At 39.2% G+C, this 14,789-nt stretch overlaps 1 protein-coding gene across 2 annotated transcripts in view; it reads left to right on the top strand.

Moving 5' to 3' along the window:
* The window catches only part of LOC114654214 (protein FAM214A), a 127,484-nt gene that overhangs the window by 52,670 nt on the left and 60,025 nt on the right, over nucleotides 1-14,789 (top strand). For both annotated transcript variants that reach the window (XM_028804622.2, XM_028804623.2), the window contains one exon: nucleotides 11,687-11,903. The gene's annotated coding sequence lies outside the window, so the exon portion shown is untranslated. The remainder of the gene's footprint in view (nucleotides 1-11,686; nucleotides 11,904-14,789) is intronic.

Below are 14,789 nucleotides of genomic sequence, written 5' to 3'. Positions count from 1 at the left end.
CTAACATGACTCCTCTCATTCAGCCCATGGACCAGCAGGTCATCAGTAATTTCAAGAAACTCTACACTAAAGCACTATTCCAGAGGTGCTTTGAAGTGACCTCTGACACAGAATTAACCCTGAGAGAGTTTTGGAAAGATCACTTTACTATCATAAACAATATAAGACACCAACAGTCGGAGATCCTCAAGGCAGACTTCACAGCATTAATTAAAGACACAAAGTAGAGGACCCCATCGGCAAAGATCTTCATTTCGGGTCCACTCCCTCTCGTCAGACGATCAAACGAGTACTACAGTCGTCTGCTAGGATTAAACAACTGGCTGCAGGGCTTCTGCAAGATTCAAGACATCGGGTACATCAACAACTGGGACCTCTTTTGGGAAAGACCGCGTTTTTTCAAACGAGATGGCCTGCATCCGAACAGTTTCGGCGCCTGGGTCCTCTCCGAAAATATATCACAGGTAATTCGTTTATCTTGACTATCTATCTCTGCTCTTAACCCCTTCCGAAATGCTACTGCTGTGCTAGGACATGATAATTGTTTAATAAAATCTTCAATTAAAGTGCACAACATAAATACTGTAGTTACCAATCTCAATGCACGTAGAAAATCTAGGCAATACGGCATAAACACCAATAATTTAATTAAAATTACTACTTTAGATGAACAATGTATTAAAACTATAAAAACAGATTATAGATTAAACAAAAGATACACACAGAACGGCGCTAATAAAAATAACTTAGTTCCTGTTCCAAATATCAATAACGCACATAGTACTCATCTCTGCCCCTCCAAAACATTAAATATGGCACTATTAAATATTAGAGCTTTAACTAACAAGACGCTTTTTATCAACGATCTTATTAGTGATAAAAAAATAGACTTTATTGCACTAAGTGAAACGTGGCTTAGCTCAGATGGCGCAGCTGTTTTAATCGAATCTGCGCCTCCGGATTACAGTTTTACTCGTGCAGATCGCCAAGGAAAGAGAGGCGGCGGACTAGCAAACATTTACTCAAGCCGGTTAAAATGTAAAGATGTCAGTTTTGGTAAATTCAGGTCCTTAGAGTATCTCGCCTTTGTTATCCATGGAGATTCTCACGTTCTAGTATTATCCGTGTATAGACTTCCAAAATTCAACGCGTCTTTTTTTGAGGAATTCTCTGACTTAATGTCAATTTTAATTACGAACTATGACACACTCTTAATAGTCGACGACTTTAATTTTCATATAGATAATCAGTGTGACCAAAAAGTAAAAGAATTTATGAACCTCCTGGACTCTTGATTTGAGACAGCTCGTTAATCAGCCTACACATAAAGCAGGTCATACGTTAGACTTTGTGATTACTAAAGGACTAAAAGTTGATATAAAACAGGTCATTGATACGGGTCTATCAGACCATTTTCTTCTACATTTTAATATAGAAATAATGATAGAAAACACTCATGAGAAGCATACTGTTAAAAAACGCTTCTTTGACTCATCAGCATCTTTAAAACTTACAAACATTCTAAGCAGTCAGTCCGTTTATAGTGCCAACTATAATAGCGAGGATAATGTAAATAGTAAGGTGGAAAGATTTAATACTAAGGTAAGAGCTGCTGTTGACATAGTTGCACCTGAAAAGACAGTTAAAAAATCTTCTAGCATTGTTATACCATGGATGACCCAAAGAGTGTCTGATTTAAAGAGAGCATGCCGTAGAGCTGAGCGTAAATGGAGGAAGACTAAACTAACTATCCACTATGAAATATTAAAAGTTAAAATAAAAGAATACAATAACACAGTCCGTCTTGAGAGGCGCTGCTATTTCTCTAAGATTATAAATAACAATGCTAGTAATCCCAGAGTCTTATTCTCAACGATTGATCGTCTGTTAAACCCAAGTAACTCAAAGGAATGCATCCTAAGTACTTCAAGTAAAACCTGTGAGGCTGTCGCTGTATTTTTCAATCAAAAAATTAATGATATTCGAAATAACATAGTATATCTCCCCAACACTAAGGATCCTCCTAAACCCCAGTATTCCGTTATAAACAAATTGAACTGTTTCACTAGGATAGATTTACCTGATTTACATAAAATAATTTCTCAAATGAAACCCTCGACCTGCGACCTTGACCCAATACCAACAAATTTTTTCAAAGAAGTATCAGGCGTGCTAATTGATAATGTTCTTGACATAGTAAATTCATCATTAGATACGGGGGTCTTCCCAGACTGTCTTAAGACTGCTGTAGTTAAACCCCTACTTAAGAAAAATAACCTCGACCCCTCTGCTCTTGAAAATTTTAGACCCATCTCTAACCTGCCTTTCTTAAGTAAAATTCTAGAGAAGGCAGTCATTATGCAGTTAAATGAGCACCTTAATAAACATGCTATTCTTGATAAATTTCAGTCAGGTTTTAGAACAAATCACAGCACAGAAACTGCACTCATTAAAGTAGTAAATGATTTGCGGGTAAATGCAGACAGAGGCCATTTATCTGTTCTCATCCTCTTAGATCTGAGTGCCGCATTTGACACCATTGATCATAATATTCTTAAGAATCGCCTTAGTCAGTGGGTGGGCCTCTCTGGCAGTGTCTTAAATTGGTTTGAATCCTACCTGGCAGGGAGAAAATTCTTTGTTAGTTGTGGTAATTACAACTCAAAGACACATGATATCCTATATGGTGTTCCGCAAGGCTCTATCCTGGGTCCGCTGCTCTTCTCAATCTACATGCTTCCGTTAGGTCAGATAATCTCAGGGCACAACGTGAGCTACCACAGCTATGCTGATGACACACAGCTGTATTTATCAATAGCGCCTGATGACCCCGAATCTCTTGATTCACTAACACAATGTCTGACTTATATTTCAGAATGGATGAATAGTAACTTTCTCAAGTTAAATAAAGAGAAAACTGAAATCTTGGTACTTGGAAATAATGGATACAATGAGGCTATTAGAAATAAACTGGAAGCATTAGGATTAAAAGTCAAAACGGAGGTAAAAAGCTTAGGGGTAACTGTTGACTGTAATCTAAATTTTAAATTGCATATTAATCAGATCACTAGGACAGCATTTTTTCACTTAAGAAACATAGCAAAAGTTAGACCTCTTATATCATTGAAAGATGCTGAGAAATTAGTTCATGCGTTTGTTTTCAGTCGACTAGATTACTGTAACACACTCCTCTCAGGACTACCCAACAAAGACATAAATCGTTTGCAACTAGTGCAGAATGCAGCTGCTAGAATCCTTACCAGGAAAAGAAAATCCGAGCACATCTCTCCAGTTTTGATGTCACTACACTGGTTACCTGTGTCATTCAGGATTGACTTTAAAATTTTGCTTATTGTTTATAAAGCCTTAAATAATCTCGCCCCATCCTATATATCGGAATGTCTGACGTCTTATATTCCAAATCGCAACCTCAGATCCTCAACTGAGTGTCTCCTTAGAATTCCAAGAGCAAAACTTAAAAGAAGTGGTGATGCGGCCTTCTGCTGTTATGCACCTAAAATCTGGAATAGCCTGCCAGTAGGAATTCGTCAGGCCAATACAGTGGAGCACTTTAAAAAAACTGCTGAAAACACATTACTTTAACATGGCCTTCTCATAACTTCACTGTAATTTAATCCTGATACTCTGTATATCCAATTCATTATAATAACCATTCATGATGGCTCTAAAATCTGTACTAACCCCTACTCTCTCTTCTGTTTCCTTTTCCGGTGTCCTTTTGGTGGTGGCGCACCACCATCTACTCTAAGTACCATGATGTTCCAAAAATGATGGATGGATTAAAAGCCAGAAGTCTGTATGACCATCAGCATCAAGTGACTCCGTGAGAACCCTAACTACAAAGAGGACTATTTCATTTATGTTAGGTAGAATGCCCAGAGGGGACTGGGCGGTCTCGTGGCCTGGAACCCCTACAGATTTATTTTTTTCTCCAGCTTTCTGGAGTTTTTTTTTGTTTTTTCTGTCCACCCTGGCCATCGGACCTTACTCCTTTTCTATGTTAACTAATGTTGCCTTATTTTAATTTCTTATTTTGTCTTTTATTTTTCTTTTCTTCATTATGTAAAGCACTTTGAGCTACTTTTTGTATGAAAATGTGCTATATAAATAAATGTTGTTGTTGTTGTCCATTGCATAACTCTCATTGACAAAGCCTGGCAGGAAGTTTCCTACAGAACAATGAACTCTGCTTGGAGGAATTTGTGGCCAGAAGCAGTGACTGAAAGGGACTTTGAGGGCTTTGAGGCTGTGCCTATAGTGGAGGATATTGTCTGTCTGGGCAGGTCCATGGGTCTGGATGTGAGTGATGGTGATGTGGAGGAGTTAGTGGAGGGGCACAGGGAAGAGCTGACCACTGTGGAGCTGAGGAACTTGAGAAGGAGGAGCACAAGACTAAAATGGATGCACTCTCTTCAGGCTCGGAGGAGGAGGAGAGAGAGGAAGCCCCTACTTCATTAATCAAGGAAATCGTTGCCAAATGGATGGATGTCAAAAACTTTGCAGAGAAGTACCACCCCATCAAAGCCCAAATAAGCCGTAATACCATTGTCTGGAATGACCAGGTAATGTCACATTTCTGAAACATCCTGAGGAGAAGGCAGAAACAAAGTTCTTTGGACAGATTTTTAGTAAAAATCAAACCTGGTGAGCCTTAACCAGGCCCAAGTAGGGAAAAGAGACAGAAAAGAGAAAGAGAAAAACACCAGAATTTCAGATTCCTGAAGTTTTATTGGAAGGGGGACTCTCCTTCCAAACAAAAACATCTCATCCTCTGTTCTCAGCACCATCCTAGTAGGCACTCGACTCTTCTCAGCAAGGTAAAGTGAGGTTAAATTTTCATTTATTTCATCTAATTGCTTTTGTATTTATGTATTTTAGTATTAAGCAGTGTTTAAATTATTTTATACAACCCCATCAATGTATAATATCTTTGTAATATCCAGGCTGGATTACTGTAATGCGCTTCTCATTGGGAGTCCTGGCAAGAGTATCCAGAGACTCCAGTACATTCAGAACAGCGCTGCCAGGATCCTGATGAGGGTGCGAAAGCATAGCCACATCACTCCTATGTTGAAAACCCTTCACTGGCTCCCTGTACCAGTTAGAATAGAGTACAAGGTTTCCCTCCTTACCCATCAGTGCATCTATGGATCTGCTCTCCTGTATTTACAGGAACTCCTTATCGCTCATACTTCCTCATGCACCCTCCATTCTGTGCATACTAACACTCTTCAAGTTCCCAGAACTAAGCTTAACAGTATGGGAGATAGGGCCTTTTCTTCGGTGGCGCCGAGGCTGTGGAATTCTCTCCCTGATTACCTGAGAGCCCCACAGTCGACTGATGCTTTTAAACAAAACCTAAAAACGTACCTTTTTAGAAAGACATTTTGTTAAATTATTTTTATAGATTGTCTTGTTTGTTAATTTATTCTTATTTTGTAGCACTTTGAGGTTGTTAAATATAAAGCGCAATATAAATAAAATTTATTATTATTATTATTAATATGCCAATAACAATAGAATTTTTTTTCATGAGAACAGATTAATCATTTTCCCTTTGTTTCTTATGGGAAAAATTTGGTATAAGTCCTGTTTGGTATAAGTCTAAGGATTTGGAACTGATTAAGGACGTATACCGAGGTACCACTGTATATAGCAAATGCTGGTATTCCGTCAGTCTGGGTTATGATGGCAGGAAGGTGTAGTGCCTTTTGGTAATATGTGTCTACGGCAGCAGCCTGCAAAATTTAGAGAGTAGAGTAGCATAACAGATATGTGTAGGCTGTTGATCAGGTTAGTAAGGTTATGACAGTAGATAAGTGGGCTGTTATACTGCCTTTTAGGTATGTACCACCTTGCAGTAATCCTTGTGTTTATCAATAAATTACATTATTGTTTCTTAAAATGAATGGGCTTCAGTTACCTTGATGCAAGTGTAATGGCTGGAGACTTGCCTCCTACAACAGAGGTAAGATAAATAAAGTAGGTGCCTTACTGAATTATTTAATTAATTACCAGCAAGGTCAAAGGCAAAACAGATAATTAACCAAGTTAAATCTCTCCTAATCTTCCTACAACATGAATACAATCTCGGATAATGTTAGATTGCACCGGGTGAACTTTGTGCAGTCTTGCTGATGACATCACGATTGTGCAAGCCTGAACCTCAAAATGGAGAAAGCCCACAAGAAAAAGAAAATATTGATGGAAAAGACAATGAAAAAACTATAAACTTCAGTATATGCTTTCTAAAAAATAATAATTCTCTGGACATTGTAGGTGAATTTTAAGGTTTGCTGGGTTCTTTATTTTAATCTTCACATCATACATTGTAAATGCATTGTCTTGGAGCAGGATACAGTTTTTCCTTTCAGTGTTGTATTCAAAAAACTTCTATACAGGTGTAACCCCCTTGCGCGGCCTTTCCTTCTCAAGCTGTATGTGCAAGGCCCTGAGTTCTTAAGTTTGGTGTCGCCACCCAATAGTTAAATTTACTTTCAACCATTTAGCTCATTTGGCTCATAACAGATGACACCTTTCAGTCAGTTTAAAGAAAAGAAAACTTTTTCTTTCTTTACTTGAAACCAAGAAACAGACAATCCAACATTTGCATATTATAACTATGTACAGCACAAAAAAAAAACCACAAGAATGATAAACTATTTACAAAACTATATGCCATCCTTTCAACACTACTGGTGAGCTCATCGTTAGTACCTATACCCTTTTAGAACAATTAGTCACTCTGTTGGGGTCCCCAAACGTAGCTCGGGTGCGTAGTGGCCAACAAACAAAGCAGCACTGGCCCCTTCACTTGAGCTTTACCTCAAGCCACACAAATCAAACAAATAATAAAAAAAAAAACACACAGACCTTGGGTGAATGAACTCTTCCTCCTTGTGTCCCTCCTTTTGGCCTTTCATCTCACCCTTGTCTGGTATCAGGGAAAAGCTCACCAGCAGGTTGCACCTGTGTTCTATGGACTTTCTCCTCGTTTATTTCCTGTATGCTCTGTTAACCCATGTTGGACACCTTCTATCTGATAGTGCCTGTTTGAGAATGGCGTTCACTTTCGTCCCACTAAATCATTTAACAACTTTGGTTCCTCACCCCCTCTCTGCGCACCACCGTTTTGCCATTTTTTTTTCTTTTCTATGTTTCAGTACAGTATATTATAGATTTATTGTCCTCGTCAGCATTATGCTGCCACTTCTCTTCTACTAGTTTAGCTAAAGCTGTCTTCTTATAGCTGTGTCTCAGTTGAGTGTTCCACTAATGTTATCCTTTCTGTCTTAACAGCGTTCAACTCTGCTCCACATTATCTCTACTCTTTTACTTCTGTGTTCCTCCAGTCCTCCCTTTTACCTCCAGTCCTGTCCCTGCATCTACCTGACACAGCCTGAGGATGGACCAATGAGGGAGAACTAACAGGTGTTAAGCTAGGCTTTATGCTCCTCTTTTGTTTTGGGTTACAATTCATAGCCACACTTATTTTAATTACGACATTAACTTTATTAACAAAATACATTCGTCAAAATCTATCCTGGTTACACAGGGATTTGTCATTTTTCTATCAACCATATTGATCCCTAAACCTTTCTCGCATACATAGAATTTTGCCACCTGCACACATGAAAATACATGAAAATTCAGAAAATAGATTTATGAAAATAGATATTCTGACATATATAATCACGAAAACCAAGTTTGGACATAGGATTTAGGGGGCCCTTGGGCTTGAATCATTGTGTAGGCCCCACCTAGCTGTACTGAGGAGACTATAGATAAAGTAGTTTTCAGTGTTGAAGTTTAGAAATAACCTAATTATGAGGCGCGGCACTCACAGTACCCAACAGGGCTGAGAAACTGAACTCCAAGTCCCAGGATGCCCTGTGGGAATCTGGGGCACCGCTACACTCCAGGGGAGTTGCCATCTAGTGTTTTGGGGGAGGCAGTGTCCAAAATTATCTGCCTTTCCCCATCCTTCCATCCTTTGGGCGTCCCGGCTGGTTTGAGCTGCCGGCCATTCCTCATAAGACCTAAAGAACCTATCCATCAGTGTATCAAAGAATGGTTTTATTTTCAAAAAGCATTTCACCGATATGTAGTAAAAGGTAAGATGTTGTCTACAAAACAGACACACCTGAGAAATAAACCAAAACATTTTTCTCTTTTTTTTTATATGTGATATTACAATTAGCAGACAGCAAGAGCTTATAAAAAGGAGAGGTAGATGAATGGCAAAAACAAAGCAGGGACCACAACAAAGACAGGCTATTGCTTAACCTAATATGTAAATCAAGAAATTCTGAAGAACCTAGCCAAAAGATATTGTGCCAAAAGTTCTAATTAAAGAGACACTCACTAAACGTTTTGTATTACCAACAAATTCGTACAAGGACTGTAGTACATTACCAGCTTAAATAAGGCTGGGTTCATGATTTCATGTGCTGCAATTTCTGAGGACAGCAGCCCTTGACAGTGGACAACAAATTCTTAACATCAGTGCTACAGATTGGCAGCTCACAATGCAAAAAAAGATAGTGGCATAATATAACAATTAAATATAAGTCTCAAAACTAAACAGAACCACAAAATGAAAGTGAAACTAAAATCAATTTTGTACACTCAAAGAAATTAATGTAAAGTGCCAAAGAAAAATGTGGTATCCCTTGAATTACTTAAGAACGACACTAACCCAAGGAAATGTTGTAGCGATTTCAAATCCGTGAGCGTGGGGTAGTCCCGGATGGCCAAGGTCTTCTCGGGGTCTACAGCGACCCCATCCGATGAAAGAATGTGCCCGAGGAAGCGGATGTGGGGTTGAATGAAGGTACATTTTTTTGTGTTCAGCGTGAGGTGCGCTTGATGGAATCGTTGGAAGATGATGACCAAGTCCTGAAGATGTTGTTTAATAGAAGGGGAGTAAACAATGACGTCATTGATTATAAACAAAGCAGATCTTGCCTATCAAACCCCTCAGTACTTGTTCCATGAGTCGCTGGAAGGTGGTGCCAGCATTTTTAAGCCCAAAAGGCATGACTTTGAATTGGAACAAGCCTTTGGGGGTGATGACTGCTGTCTTCTTCTTACTCCCCTCGTCCATCGGCCTGAAAACCGCAGCTCCGTGCAGTGACTCCAGAATTTAATGAACCAGGGGCATGGGAAATGCGTCCAGGCTCGTCTTCCCGTTAACCCCCCTGTAGTCCACACAGAAACGATAGGTGCCATCCATTTTCTTCACGAGGACTACAGGGGACACCCAGGAGGAGGAAGATGGTTCGATTATTCCCTCAGCGAACATTCGATTCAGGTGTTCCTTAATTATGCCCTTCTTCAGTGGAGAAACGCGGTAGGCTCAGTGCCTTACTGGAATTTCATCCGAGGTGTGGATCTCGTGGGTAACCCCACGGGTGACTCCTAATTTTTCAGTCCACACCTCGGCCCACTTCTTCATCACCGGCCTTACCTCTTTGGGCGCTTCCTCCACAGGGTCTGCCGCTGAGGTTCTTCCGTCACTCCTCACTGCCACATAGAAACCAATGAATTCTGAGCCCAGATCTTCTTTTGATTTATGAATAAACTTGCATACCCCTTCCCCTGGCACCGTATACCCCCTGGGACTGAGATGGATGGTCATCCTTAAGGCGGTCAAAGAATCCAGCCCAAGGAGTAACTGGATAGAAAGGTGCCGGTCGTTCAGGACATATGTTTCCATTTCCCAGGTGGTGGAGAGTACACTGTACCTTAAGGGGTCTTTGTCCAGGGCCCTGTGTTCACTCCTGTCTGCCAATATGAATTGGACAGACGGGGCAGATGTTAAATTGTCTGACGGGCAGCTAATCCTCTTCCAAATGCTATGTCATATTAGCGTGTGAAGGCTCCCTGTATCCACCACCGCATCCACTTGTCACCTCCACAGCTTCACTGGGACGATCAGGAGGGACATACTTGCTTGCATGATGGCGAGATCGGCTTCTGACCCTCAAGGCTTGGCTCACTGGGGTTTTAGGGACTGGGTTTCTTGTGTACTGGCTTGCACTTTATTCCAGTACGTTTTAGAGTTTCCCCAGTCCTGTTCCACTTGCGAGCCCACCTTCACCAGGTTTTCCACCGACCCCACAACCCCCCTGAGACCCCCAGCTTAACCGCTTTGCAGGCATTCAGGATGTGGCGGACCACCTCTTCTTCAGACATAGCCGGCCGCCACTTCAAACACAAAACCTGATATTCATAGGCGAAGTCCCGGATGGATTGCGAAGGCAGTTGCACCATGGATCACAGCTTGTGTTCCAGTTTCGGATTTGTTTCTTTTTCAAAAGTTTAAACTGTGCTCCATGACAAGACAGAGATGACAGTTCCATCTCACAATTAAAAGAATGCAAACATATCTTCCTCTTCAAAGGAGTGCGCGTCAGGAGCACAGAATGTCACATAGATAGAGAAAAGCAAACAAATCAATAGGGCTGTTTGGCTTTTAAGTATGCGAAGCACCGCGGCACAAAGCTGTTGAAGGCGGCAGCTCACACCCCCTCCGTCATTAGCAGGGAGAGAGAGAGAGAGAGAGAGAGTTTGTTTTTCAATCAAAAATCAATACGTGCCCTTCGAGCTTTTAAGTATGCGAAGCACCGTGCAGCATGTCGTTTTAGGAAGCAGCTGCACAAAAGATAGCAACGTGAAGATAATCTTTCAGCATTTTTAGACGAGCGTCCGTATCGTCTAGGTGTGCTAACAGCCCCCCTGCTCAATCCCCCTACGTCAGGATCAGAGAAAGTCAGTGCAAGAGAGTGAGAAAAGTAAGCTGGGTAGCTTCTCAGCCATCTGTCAATAGCGTCCCTTGTATGAAATCAACTGGGCAAACCAACTGAGGAAGCATGTACCAGAAATTAAAAGACCCATTGTCCGCAGAAATCCGCGAACCAGCAAAAAATCCGCGATATATATTTAAATATGCTTACATATAAAATTCGCGATGGAGTGAAGCCGCGAAAGGCGAAGCGCGATATAGCGAGGGATCACTGTATAGCATGCAGGACTTATAAGGGGATATGTATGAAGGTGACCTGAAGCTGCTCATTTTAATATGGAATGCCAGCTCTTATAGCTGTTGACTTATTGTTGAAGTCATTCTAGGTTAATGCAAGAGTCAGCAGGTGTTACAGTATGTTTATGGAAATATCAAATGAATAACATTAAAACTGAAATTTACATATACATTTTCAAAGTGTCCAAAAATGTATTTATTTATTAACATAACTTGCTTTATCCCATTATAGGGTCATAAAGCACAGAAATAAACAAATGTTTCAGATTTTATTTTGCCTGTGTATTTTTAAAAGTATTTTCATATTTGACAAAATTGTTTTTAAGATGATTCAAGATAATTGTTTTATTATATGGAAATGTCAATTGATGCATCATGCATGGACAGTTGGCCATCTGTCTGAACCACTTCTAACATTAGGCAAAAATATCAGAGATACTATACCTTGACTGTATCAACGGAGACTTTTTTTTTTCTTATAATTACATTTACTGATTTTCTGTTTAAGCTGTAGAAGACAGCGAGGAATGTTGGAATATGATTTCCTGAGGATATCACTTCACCATTTTTGGTTATTTTTGTATCTGATGTCAGGTTACATTCTTTCTGCTTACGTTTCAGGGTTGCAGGTTCCCGTATTTCTAAGTCTCAACGGAATTCCACATTTCTAGCCATCCCGGGATGCTGCTGACAGATTCATGTGGATCTGGAGGTGGCCATGGCGATGGACAGGGTCCTTGTGGAATAGCCACTAGGGACCCCATGCATTTGTTAGTCTCCAGAGGCACAGAAAGAAGTGGAGAGAGATACTGTCAGAGAAGATTGGAAAAGACAGTAGGTAAGAACAGAGGAAAATATTTTTTTTCACTTTTCTTTTATTATTACAGAATTTGCTTAAAGAGCTTTGAAAAGAACAGTCAGCAAAATGTATAATTTTCAAGTGTTAAAAATGTTGTAGATATGTTTATCAAATCAGATTAATGTTTATTTTAAATATAACCTTACACAGTAAGGTTTCTGGTCTGAATTGTTAAATACATTCTAATAATAGTCTCTATAGGCATAAGATTTTGCTTTGCTTTATACAGAATTTTTAAATATATGTACTCATATATAAGCGATGCGTTCAGTGAAAAATGACACTAACAGACAGTCAGACACATTTGTTATCTTCTGTACATCTTTTGAAATGGAAGCACATAAAAGAAAAAGATTTAAAAAAAACAAAAAAACTTGAGCAATCCCATCAAGTTCTGTTCTTGCCTGACTTCTTTGTATTGATGGATTGGCATTTTCACCATTTTTATCAATGTGATTGATAGGGCTTATAGCTTTGTGTAATACTGATTTATAGCTTGTCATAAAATGGGAGAAACGACCTCCACACAGACAGCCAAGGGCAATCCCCCATTTGCTTCCACTTTAGACCCTAGCTCCACCAACACAGTACACCCAGCTTGCACTGTTACACTAACTATAAACCATCTTGTTCCTAACCAAGAGATCTGTTAAACAGACAACGGTTTTATGTCTGTTAGCTGGACTTAACGCTTCACAGTGAGCACAAATGACACAAAACAAAACAGCAGCAAAATATGAGGGGCGTTCAATTATAAACAGGAATTTTCATGTTCTGTTCTTATAAAAAGTGCAAGGTAGACGTGACACATTGGACAAACACATGCATCTTTGAAGTTGTTGTTAGTAGTGCTAGCTGCTCTTTTCCCCCTTTCCTGTCAGTTATAATCAATATGTTGGAGCAGGAGGTACAAAGTAGTGTTGCGCAATGGATGATTATTAAAATTGTGACAAATGAAGGAGTCATTCCATCTCGGATTTATTCCAGACTTAAAAATCAGCTTGGAGATGAGTGTCTCTCTCAATCTGCAGTGTATGATTGGTACAAGTCATTCAGAGAGGGACTATCATGTCTTCGGTCCACTTAAGGAATTTTTAGGAGGGATGAAATTCAAGTCAAACGAGAAGGTTATTGATGCTGTGCAAGAATGGGTCAGCATACAGTCAAAAGGCTTCTACTGTTCTGGGACTAAGAAGCTTCCTGAGCACTGGAACAATTGGATTGTAGTGTCAGGAGAGTACATAGAAAAATAGTGTGTAAGTCATTTCATTGTATTCAATAAATAAAGTGCAGCTCATAAATTCTTGTTTATATTTGAACGCCCCTCGTATATATTGTGTTTTTTATTGTTTAAAATGAAAGGGTTTGAGTATATTACCTTTTAATTTCTTCATATGTGTTTTTTGTTTTTTAAAGATACCTGTGACTAGTGATTAACTGCTAAATTGTTTTATTTTGATGTTCAGCCTAACTGACAAATTTGGACATTTATATGATTGTCTTTTCTTGTTTCTGCATTTGCTATGTGCTATTTAGTGAAATGTCAAGCAAAATTTCACCTTTTATTGGCTAACTAAAAAGATTACAATATGCAAGCTTTCGAGGCAACTCAGGCCCTTTCTTCAGGCAAGATGTAATACAGAAACTGGAGTTCCCTGTGTTTATATACACACTAGGACAAGAAACAACATTGGTAAATCTTTAAGTGAGAAATCTTAAATGTAAAAAATTAATAGAATCCTTCAGGCTAGGGTACATTTAACAAGAGAGAAGAACAATGTATGGTCAAGATCTTTGGATAAGATAACTGTCCAACAAAGTCTTTTGAAGTTCCTAATGAGTTTTTCAATACAATGTGGGCCTGTAGTCAGGTTGTCTGTCATTCTGAGAGATGCAAACAATCCTCATACCTGACCATAAAACTCTTGTTTCTATTCAAACCATGTTGCAATGTGTTAAATTTTAGCATGAGTTTAACTTCCCATTTTTTTCTCTCTTGCTGTGTTTTGAAGTTACCCATAAACACTGTGACTTTAAAGTCCCTCTCACAGTGTCCATGGCTGTTGAAGTGGGCCGCTACAGGAACATCTGTGTTGCCATATTTAATGTGGGTCCTGTGTAAATTCATTCTCTGGCGGAGTGTTTGTCTAGTTACTCCCACATAGAGTGCAGTGTAAGGACATTTCATGCAGAGAATTAAGTAGACCACATTAGATGATCTGCAGGAAAATGATCCCTTTATGTCCCTTTTACTACTATGTGCTATTTGAAAGAGAAAATTGTGTTATTTTAACATTTTTATATCTTTTATTTGTCCAGTATTGTTTTTAAATTCTTGAATTTGTTACTGTTACTAATTTTAAAATGAATATTTTTAAATCAACCACTTTATGGTAAGCACATAGCATCTTTCTGTGTACTGTTTTAAGGGTGTTTGGCAAATTTGTAGTCAAACAGAAAGCAGAGATTAATATACTGAATCTTCAAAGACATAGGCATTTGTTTTATGGGAAGACCTAAGCCAAACTTGTTTGATTTCTAAGGAAAAGTACAGTATATGGGAGACTCATAAATTTTCCAATTGTTCTGGAATCTGTTCTCTTGTTAAACAGGTTTCAGAGGTGCTTCTAATGTAAATCTTGCTGTTAAATAACATTATGGTTCCAATGACTTCAAATACTGACACAAGCACCTGGAAATTATGTGCTGTCCTATAATTAGGTGTCACAACAGAGGGAAGACCAATGATGTCCACAACACATGACCACCAACAATCATGTAAACCAATCAGAAATGTATTTTTCAATAAAGGAAGTCCAGATAATAAAAGTAACCACATGCAGATGAGCTTAAAACATTCCAAAT

The sequence above is a fragment of the Erpetoichthys calabaricus genome, chromosome 7 (genome assembly GCF_900747795.2).
Source record: "Erpetoichthys calabaricus chromosome 7, fErpCal1.3, whole genome shotgun sequence".
Classification (NCBI taxonomy): Eukaryota; Metazoa; Chordata; class Cladistia; order Polypteriformes; family Polypteridae; genus Erpetoichthys; species Erpetoichthys calabaricus.
The sequence above is the reverse complement of the archived record's forward strand: the minus strand, read 5'-3'. Positions and strand labels throughout refer to the sequence as shown.